General features: G+C 37.5%; 1 pseudogene; it reads left to right on the top strand.

Moving 5' to 3' along the window:
* The first annotated feature begins 413 nt into the window (after positions 1 to 413).
* Positions 414 to 1,221, top strand: LOC125343523 (annotated as a pseudogene).
* The last annotated feature ends 9,840 nt before the right edge of the window (positions 1,222 to 11,061 follow it).

Below are 11,061 nucleotides of genomic sequence, written 5' to 3'. Positions count from 1 at the left end.
TCACTTTACAAATACAAGGCTATGGATTTTTTTATGGCATGCTTATGATTTGGAGAAATCTTGTACTTATTTTTCAAATAGAAAAAAATGGCTCAGAAAAGTTAACAGAATAACATTGCTCTTTGGGCTTCCCTTGAAGCAAGTATATTATGTGTATGTCTTTATTTGATCATCTCACTACCCTTATAATTTAAACATTTTTTTTTCATTTTCAAGATGTGGTAAATGCAGGTCATAGGAGTTCAATGATTTTCCCAGCTCAGACAAAGATTGAGCCAGGATCTTACTCAGATCTGCATGAACCATGAACACAGTACCACATTCTGAATCAATAAGCTGCAAAACATTTGCAGAAAATGTCCTGACTCACAAACTAAGAAAAATACTTATTTAAGAATTTGATTCTGGCTCTTTCCATTCCTAGCACAGCCATGGCTCGTGGTCCCAAGAAGCATCTGAAGCGGGTAGCTGCTCCCAAGCACTGGATGTTGGACAAACTGACCGGTGTGTTTGCTCCTCATCCATCCACTGGTCACCACAAGCTGAGAGAATGTCTGCCTCTCATCATTTTCCCAAGGCACAGACTTACGTATGCCTTGACAGGAGATGAAGTCAAGAAAATCTGCATGCAGTTTCATTAAAATTGATGGCAAAGTCAGAACTGATATCACCTACCCTGCTGGTTTTATGGAAGTCATTAGCATTGACAAGACTGGGGAGAATTTGCGTCTGATCTATGACACCAAGGGTTGCTTTGCTGTTCACCGCATTACACCTGAGGAGGCCAAGTACAAGTTGTGCAAAGTAAGAAAGATCTTTGTGGGCACAAAAGGAATTCCTCATCTGGTGACTCATGATGCTTGAACCATTCGCTACCCAGATCCCCTCATCAAGGTCAATGACACCATTCAAATTGATTTGGAGACCCGCAAGATAACAGATTTAATCAAGTTTGACACCGGTGAGCTGTGTATGGTGACCGGAGGTGCTAACTTGGGAAGAATTGGTGTGATTACCAATAGAGAAAGGCACCCAGGTTCTTTCGATGTGGTTCATGTGAAAGATGTCAATGGCAACAGCTTTGCCAACCGACTTTCTAACATCTTTGTTATTGGCAAAGGCAATAAACCATGGATTTCTCTTCCCCGAGGAAAGGGGATTCGCCTCACCATTGCTGAAGAGAGGGACAAGAGGCTGGCAGCCAAAGAGAGCAGTGGGTGAATTTTAGTTACTGTCTCTATTTGCCATTGGAAATAAGAATCATGAAATGATACCTATTACATCAGAAATAAGAATCAAAGGATTTTTAAATAAAAATGATGATGGTGTTATTTAAGAAAAAAGAATTTGATTCTGTTTCACCATCCATTGTTCAGTCCTCCTTCCAGAACTTTCTCATTGTTCTAACCTCATGAAGCTTTACTTATGGAATTAATGGTTGGTGATGATTTAACACCTTGCCACATGTAGCCAGACAATATGGGTCCTCAGTGATTTAATATAAAGAATTCACAAAGGCAAAAGTTATTTTCAAATTCTTGACCTACAAAGACAAGTGCTGTGGTAACAAGAAAACCTTTTTGATTCTCCAAGAATGTTGTTCCTTTTCTCACTTTGGGGAGGTCAACCCTACAGGCTAAAGGACAATTAAGGGGATAAAGGTATAATTAGTAGAACAATCTAAAATTGGATTTTTAAATCTTCCATCTGATTTAAATGAAGAGCAAAGGTGAATTTTTCTAACATAAGATGACAGCAGAAAAACTCATTGTCTCAGAGTATCAGAAAGAAAAGTGAAATTTTGAAGATTCCTGTGTCAGTTTGAAGAAAAAAGAAAAACTTCACTAATGGCAGAAAGGTATCCCCATTGTTCATTATACTCAAAAAGCAATACGAACTGTCTTTAACTGTCTGAAGACAATATAAATCAATTCATGAGTGAATACATTAGAGCAAGAAAAAGGGGATATGATCCCGCCTGAATGTGAACTTCCATATTTTGTCCTTTGATGTATCTGATTGTGATGTAGCTCTAGACTAAATGGGCTGTGGCATGGATTCATATATTACATGTCCTTCTTTTATGTGCATGGAGAAGAGCATGGTGGTTACCTCTGCTTAGCATGCTCTTCTCTCTAATTTGTATAGACCTGGTATCATCTGATTCACTTTGAAATTTACAAGAAAACACTGTTCTTAACCCCACATCCTGTTTTTAACTTACACCTTCTTTTGTTTCCTTTCATTGTTTCTTTATATGCTTGAATGTGTATTATTGGATTTCATATCTTCCAGATAAGTATTATGAGGACAGACATTGTTCATAGCCATTGTGCTAGTATCTACTTCAGTATAATATGTGTGTACAGTAAATAAATTAATGAAATAAGCGATCATATTATGAATGTCATTTTTGGTAAAAAAAAAAAAATCACTCACCCTAAAATAAAGTATCATTATTTGAGATTTCTCCCTATTTTTATTTCTTTTTTTAAATACATTACTGTGGTTTGAACTCAGAGCCTTCTACTGTTCTATTTCACTAATTTTTATATAGTGTTTCACATTTATGCCAAGGTTGGTCCGGACCGCAATCTCCATGTTTATGCTTCCATGTAGCTGATCATATACCACTGCATCTAGCCTTTTATGGGTGAAAATGTGGCACACTAGGATTTTACCTGTGTTTGCCTCAAAACTCGATCCTTCCTATTTTACTGTCCCATAGTTCTAGACCAAGCAATTATAGATTGCCATCAATTATAGGTGTGAGCTGCCATATTGCATATTTTTATACTATTTACAAATTTTGTTTTTTTACACCTCTGTGGTAATATTCTAGGAAATCATTCCCACACTAATGTGTGTATATGCAAGTGGGTGTGCATGAATACTCACACACAATAAAAAGACATAAATCTTCCTTTGGTTCCTAATTGCAAGTCTTGGTGTGCATGGGAAAATATGTGCATATTAGCTATGCATATCTGGCCATGAGTACATTGTTCATCAGTTTTCCTAGGACATTTGTTTCAACTAGCCACACACTAGCAGCAACAAGGCTCATCAAGCTGCCCAAGGACCTGCATACTCAGTGTTTTACTGAAGAACATGTATTTCTTAGAAGCCTCTTAGAAAGTGCAGTACCTGTAACATCTAGAAACTCTGCTTCCTCTGAGATATCCTCCTTGAATTGTAATAGACACTCGATTACTATTTTTGCCAAAATGCATGCATCATCCGGTGGCAGAAGAGAGCTTTGAAAAGAAATAGTTCCTTTAGTTTACAGCAAGTAGCTAAATAAAGAACTAAGTAAAAAATTAAACTATATAGATAGAGCAAAATAAAAATGTTTCTAGCACTTTAGAATAAAGTCCAGAGATCTAAATGAATGTGACTTGTGGAATCTGCAGATTTTGATTGTTCAAATTTAATTTCAATTTGCTGTTCTCCTCAGAATGGAGCAGCACTGTTTATAAAAAGCAACATTGCAGTTCTTCCAGGGTACTGCTCACTATAAGACAACTCACAGAGTTTTTCAACTTAACAGCAGTGTCATTTCAGTGTTGGTGTTGGTTTTGACCTGAATATTGAGGAAGAAATAGGCGTCAGAAAGATCTTCTTTTATAATTTCTTCAATAACAAGAGGTTAGACACTCTCCTGGGGGCTCCTTTTTTCTATAGACTCTGCAATACTGAGATGTACTTGGAAGTATCTCAGCTCCTTAATGAAGTGTATCCAGTCTGCATCAGTAAGTACAGGGCCAGATAGCATATTTTAGGCTCTGCTGTTGGGTTGTTAGCAACTGATTATGTGAAAATGGGTCATTAAGTATCAGCTGGAAAAAATCCAAATCATTAAAAATCACCTTTGGTACAGACATAATATTATTAATCTACTGAAGTCTATCTGTCAAGGAAAGACATTCCAGAATCTAAAGGTAAGAATGAGAGATGTTTAGAAGCAAATAGGTCATATAGAAAAAAATATATTTCTCTGAAAATTCTGGTTTGTTATCTCAATAAGATTTGGCATTTTTATATAATTAAGAACTTGGCAAATAGTATATTAACTTCAAACATTTTTTATCCTTCTATCCAAATCAAAGAGTCTATGACAAATAAGGAGAACTTATTTTTAAAATCCCTGAGATAGTATACTGACAACCAATGACGTTTTTAGTAAAAATCTTTGAAAAGGCACGCAACTTTATTTTAAATATGAGGCTCTCAGGTCACTAAGTACTTTAGGGTGAATGGTTAATTGCTTCCAGAGCTTTCCTCATGCTGTAGCTTTCTTATGCTTCCACGTGAGACTTTCATGAATCACAAAGAAATCACATGGTAAAAGAATAAGGTTAAATATTAGTATTTCAATTAAAACTAATGGTTTAAACATTTATTTCCATTAAACTCCAGTTTATTCTTCTTCCATTTGAATTTTCATTGTTCAGTTTGTCTTTGTTTATCCCTCAAAAAAGATATATCTCATAAATCTTGAAGAAAAATGTAGTGAAGGTGGCATGAGGTAAATGTATGTTATTAAGACTTGTTGAAATGTTCTTCTGTCCAGTAAAAACCCCAGGTGTAAGAACTTTTTCCGATGTGGTACAGAGTTGCTTGTCTCCATTCCACAATGTTATTAAGATATTGAATGCTACTACAGGTAACACTCTACTACGAGAGACATCTTTTCTATACTGCTCTAAAATAGTTGCTTGCTGAGTACAAACTCAACAATACAGCAGAAAGGCAATGGTATAAGCTGGCTGATTTCACCAGGAGTGCCACACTCAATCTTTTTGAAGAAATTTCACAAATCAAATATAAAAGTAAATTTAGAAATTTGATGGTATCATTTTGCACTTTTGAGCCCAAAAACAGATTTTACCTGTAAATATATTGACATATCACTGTATTATAAGGCACAATGAGGATGAATATGGAGGAATCACTCATGAGAAGCAATATGAATTATACCAGGATTAAAAAATAAACATGAGAAGCACTCTTGTTCATTCTACCAGATGGTTTCTTAAAAAAAAAAAAATTTCTATAATGTCATCTCTAGCATGTTAACTATGGGCGTAATACTTTTATGTTCTTTCTTATCTTTACATTCTCAAACATCCCCAATCCCTCTGCATGAGGGAATATGTTTTCCCTAACAATAAAGGCAGCTTCTCTAATACTTCCTGATTTTGCTTTTGCTTCCAGAAGAGGAATATTTCCCTCCAAAGGGTCTGCCCATAACTACTAGCTTATAGCCAATCTCTATGCTGTGCAAAGCAGAAATTAGAGAAGAATGGAAGTTGAGGCTAAGGGAATATTGCTGCAGCTTCCAGAGAGGCAGAATTCAGATTAAATGAGCAGCAGGAAGCAGGTACTCTTTTCGTTTTATTATCATGTGTAAGGGGATGAAATTTGCACTTTAATCTACTAATGTATATCCTATTCTTTAGACCATATGGAAGATTTTCATAGATTGTTTTGATTGATAGGAACATAATGGTTGTAGTGGTGGTGGCAGTGTGAGTGATGGTGGTGCTGATGGTGCCTGTGGTTGTATTGATAACTGTGGCAAAAAGATGAGAAATAAGACATGTGTAAAACAATACGCAGCATTTTTATTTAACACATAAAGACATGAGGCAATAAAGGCATTTGCTGTAACTTGAAACTGAAATCTGAATTTATGCACACATGCTTCCACTGTTGTTGTTGGTTGTGGTATGGGTGCTTGAACTTGAGCCCCTGTGCATTCCACCACTTGAGTCATGTCTCCAGTATTTTATGTTTTAGTTGCTGTATAGATAATGGCTCACACTTTTTTTCAGACATAATCTTTCTATCTACATGTCTAGAATACCTAGAAGTAGAGTCATGGACCATCATGATAGGCTTGTACATTGAGAAAGGATTATTAAATTAAATTTTGACAAAAGTGGCCTCAAATTGCAATCCTCCTACATGGTTTTAAAGGAACTAATATTTTAGATATGGGCCACTACACCCAGTTTCCATAGAGTCTTCAATTAGCTTCACTCTTGAATTTGCTATTTCAAATAATCATTCTTAACTTTTGTTTTCCTGAACCTATGCTACCTGTCCCAGATGCTACTTCTGAGATTTTATTTCTGACTTCACAGCCAGGTCATGACCTCCAATGCTCCTGTATTCTTCCTCTACACATTTGTTTTCACCAAACTGAGAATCCTGATATGACGGCTTGTATTAATGTCAATCTCTGCTTGGGAAAATGTTTTCAAGGCACAATAATGTCAACCTCATGCATATGGTCAAAAGTTTCCCTTGTATATTTTTGTTGATAGACAAACACATTGCTTTCTATCTCTGTAGTTGCATGAATGTCGTTTCAATGGTATTTCAGGTTCACAGGACAGTTCCCTGGGAATTATATTGTCTATATCCTTGGAGCCCAGAGCTGTACAATCACTTGCCACTGTGGAAAAAGATATATTAAAACATTCCAAGCTGGTCAGTTAACTGTATTGTGACTTTTGTTTTTCCCCATATATAAACTATAGAGTTTATACATGTCACCTCAGGGAGGTATTATGAGAGTTAATGAACCAGAGGTCGTAAGGAGGATTTAGCCTGTCAGATGAAAGGTGCTGCTTAAGTATAGAGCATGCCCATTTTATGTGGCCTGACTCTTCAGGGCCAAAGCAACATATCAAGGAGTCATGGTTCTGCTATTAAAGGTCAGAGGGCACCATCAGTACATTCTCAATGTATGGTGTAAACACAATTTCCAATAGCAGAGATTTGGGGATTTTATAACTTACTCTACAGCAGCATTTTGTTTCTTTGCTCCAGCTAACACAGCCTCTGCATGATAGAATTAGTCTCATTTTGCACAATTTGTCCTTGGTTCCCTTGACACAATATGTATTCCCTCCAAATCCCCTCTGGAAAGTTATGGTACAGAAATATAAGGTGTACAAATACATCAGCTAAAATGGCTGATAAGAGTACAAACCTTCAGGGCAAGCAGTGACTCTGGCAGGTTTTTAGCTGTTCCTTTTGAGATACTAAAGCAAGGGGACATTTGCAGCTAAGATGCATTAAAGGTTTTTTGTTGTCACAACAGTGAGGAAAGGTACAGCAAGCCAAATGGGGAAAATGTAATATGGCATGTCCAAGAAGCATTTCTGTGATTTGTAGTACAGGAGACAGAAATTATGTGGCCCTCTTAAGGACCTCTCATTCATTAATGGTTTATATTATACAACACTATGACAATTCTACATGGTCCAATCTACAAGACTTGAGGTTCATTCACCACTGAACTGATTCTTCTCTTGATCTCATTACCTCATGTTCCCTGAGTTCAACCCTTCTTTCCTGTGCAGGTAATTACCAAACATCTCCTTATAGGCTCCTGCTGAAGCAATTGATATTTTCTGTTTCTTGGGACATTCATTTATTGACATTCTAAATTATTATGCTTTAAGTATATTGTCACCTACCACTATTAAAAAATATAATAAGATTATCTGTAAGGGATTTTAGAACTCATTTTGTTTTGCTTATAATTTCTACAGACACTTCTCACTTTCCATAATAAAGCTGGTTTTACCAACCAAAGAAAAGCCCCATAAATATTCACAAGTATAGGGGAAAATGTATTTTTTTATGGATAATGAAAGCAAAACCTGCAGTCAGGAAACAGAAAAGTTGAGGCACTGTGTTTCATGTTTGTTTTCCCCATCTGTGCAAGTTTCTTGTATTCACTCCTTTACTTAGTCCAATTCTCCTTGTGTAACTAAGTAAAGCAAAAATGAAAGACTCCCTCTTGGGTTTCCCCCACTCTGAGATACCCTAAGGCTTACAAGATGATACTTCTTCCATTATAGCCAGTCACTATAAATCAGCTGTGTGAATAAGAACACCTGAATCCTTCTAGACCTGCATGTTTACTAAGTTTTACAAGCTGAAAAGCATGGGCTCTTGGGGTATTAGGGAATGTTTTAACATTAAAACACTTCTTCCTGATGCTATCAATACCATAACAGAATCACAAATATCAGTAATCTCATCCCTTTTCTGCAGAGCTGCAATTTTCCCAGGAAAATTACACTTCCTACTTTATGCACAACTCGCTTTGATAATGTATCATCTCTTTCTTACTCTTTAAAAAGTTTTAATATTCAGCAATGAGTTACTTTTTAATGGGAAAGAATGTTTGCCATATTCTTGAGTATTAAGAGGGTCTATTCTTGATTATTCAAAGTTACACCATTTTGGTCACTGACCACATTCTGTGTATGCTGCAGAGGCTAGGGAGATATCTGTGGTGTTAAATTTCAGCTCTTTAGGTCCCTGTTCTCCTTTGATAAAGTATTTTGGGGTACTGTTTTAGATATAGAATAACAGAGAGAAACTTAGGTCTTTTCTGCAAAGCATGAGGCTTAGGGAGCCTGATAAATAGCTGAATTTTCAATGAGTCAAATATCAGAAAGGAAGTTGTTTCTTTCATTTTCTTTTGCACTAGTTAATTTACACAGGTGTTCATTTTTCTCTTCATATTTATAAAGCAGAGCGATACATTTTTGAAATGGCACAAAAGAATCTGAAGGGAGAAATTTGCCTAACTAAAAAGGAAGCTCTACATATATCCGAAGTAAATTTGAGAGGATGTTTTGGTTGGCTTTGTTTTCCTTCTGTCTGTATTAAAGCTTGGTTGTATAAATGCATGCTGTGCTTTTTAAATGAAGATGAAAGGTTGGTGGAGTTAAACCTGTGCTACTTGGTTCCATACATGAAATAACACAACAGTACTGTTACATTGCCAGTCTGATATCTTTGATACATTTAACGCCAGTTTGAGCAATGTGCCAGTGGTTTGTAAGTTTTATATATAAAAGTGAAGCAGAAAGAGGTAATCTTTCTGGAAAATAATGCATGTGAACAGAATGAGAGCTTTCATATCATGGATCTGAATAATAAAGCTCATGAAATGAAATCACAGATCAATTTCCACAGTGATTCTTGTCATTGAACAACAAAAAAAAAAAGACGTGAAACTTCCGGGAAGACAGTGGAGGAGCAGCAGATCGCTAGCTAAGCTCCCTCTGTGATCACAGTTTTACCACTCCAGAGAAACTTTTAGTCCTAGAAAGACAGCCCAAGTAAGTTACAACAGTAAAGGGATTCTGGCAAGAAAGGAAATATCAACTTTGCTGATCTGAAAACACAGATTTGAGCTCTGGGCGGCATCCCACTGCGACGCAAAGACAGGTTCCAGCACAGCACCTGGCACTCCATGCACCTAAAGCACACAGCAGGGAACAGGAAGAAATCCTCCAGACTGCAGCAGACAGACATGGATTACAGGCTGAGCACAGATGGGCCGAAATTGCAGAGAAAGCGTGAGTACACCACAAAAGACATTCTCATTGCCCACAGAGCAGCATCTGGAAGGTAGCCCTTCCCCCATCACCAGAGTGAAGTGCCAACGTTGACTCTGGCATAGATAGGGTCAGAGCAGTCTGGAAATAAAGTGGGCCAGGGGAAAGCAAGGAATAAGGAGCCATCTTTGAGTAATTGAAAAATGAGTGCCAACTCTGCCCAGGAAAAGGTCCCTCCACCCACGTGGGGGGATCGCTCCCCCAGCCAAAGCTCAGAAACTCAGGAAACTCAGCCAGAGGTGCCCCAACCCACTCCACCACACCATACCCCACCAACACTGCAGCTGCCCACTCCCCAGGAGCCACAATTTCTAAAATCAAACTGAAAGCGGCAAGCACTTACTGACAGCACAGAACAAACAAATGGGAGAATAAAAGTTCCCAAGACAAATAAACATTGCCTTTACAAAGGTAGCAAAATTCCTACCAGCAAACCAAGCTGAATTCCGCAGCCAGCTCCACCCAGGAGAAGGTATCCCTGCTCAGGAGGGAGGAATTCCCCTTGGCAAGCGGCACTCAGCCAAGTAAACCACGTGGGAACTGCCCCATCCTGCTGAGACAGTAGCATAGTCAGAGGCAGGCATTAAAAGCAGTGGCCCCACATTAGACAGGAGGAGCCACAGTTCTTTCCCAACATTGTTCAATGTCCCCCAACTACCAAGAACACCCAATTCCTACAATTCCTACCTGCAAGCTGTGCAAACCACAGAGCCCCAGGATTTAACTAATAGGGGAAGAGGATCAGAGCAGATCTACCCCCTCCAAGGTGAAAGCAAATCAAACCAGTCAAACAGCAGGGAAGTAGACTGTAGACCATTCCAGGGAAACCAGAGACTGAAAAGAGCCCACCCAAACAAGGAAGACTCTCTTTCCTTTAGCATGTTTGTCTGTTCTGTTGTTTCTTATCCATTTTTAAAAATTTTTATTTTCTATCTTTCATTTTTGAGTTGTTTTTTATTTTGTCTTTTTTGGTTTTATATATATATATATATTTAATTTAAACAATTAGTTATTTATTGTCAAAATGATGTGCAGAGGGGTTACAGTTCCATACATAAAGCCATGGGTAGAGTGCTTGTACTATTTGTTACCTCCTCCCTCATTTCCCCCTCCCTCCTCCCACTTTCCCTCTCCTCCCATGAGTTGTTCAGTTGGTTTATGCCAAATGGTTTTGCAAGTATTGCTTTTGGAGTCATTTGTCTTTTTACCCGTTGTCACTCCATTTTGATATTCCCTTTCACTTCCCTACTTCTAATACCAGTATATACAGTATCCAGGGTACTCAGATGAGATACAGTGATAGCGCGGGGCAACCAAAGGTAGGGCATCAACAAAAGAAGCTAGTTTCACATGGCATGTTGAAAGTAATGACGACAGGTTATATTTTTGTTTTGTGTGTTTTTCTGTATTTTTTCTGTTTCTTTTTCCACATTTTTTCTTTAAAATTACTTTCCTTTGACTAATATCTTTACTCTTTTCTCTTGATTCTTTTTTTATCATTTTAATTTTCTTTCTGCAGATTCTCCTCTTCTCCACATTTCCACTTCACTGAAATTAAACCAAAATCATCATCCCCCATTCCTTTTACTCCATTCTCTTCACTACTCCTAACTTACCCTTTTAAATT

This window comes from Perognathus longimembris, chromosome 28, assembly GCF_023159225.1.
Source record: "Perognathus longimembris pacificus isolate PPM17 chromosome 28, ASM2315922v1, whole genome shotgun sequence".
In the NCBI taxonomy this organism is placed as follows: Eukaryota; Metazoa; Chordata; class Mammalia; order Rodentia; family Heteromyidae; genus Perognathus; species Perognathus longimembris.
Note: the sequence above shows the minus strand (reverse complement) of the source record. Positions and strands in the feature narration are given on the sequence as shown.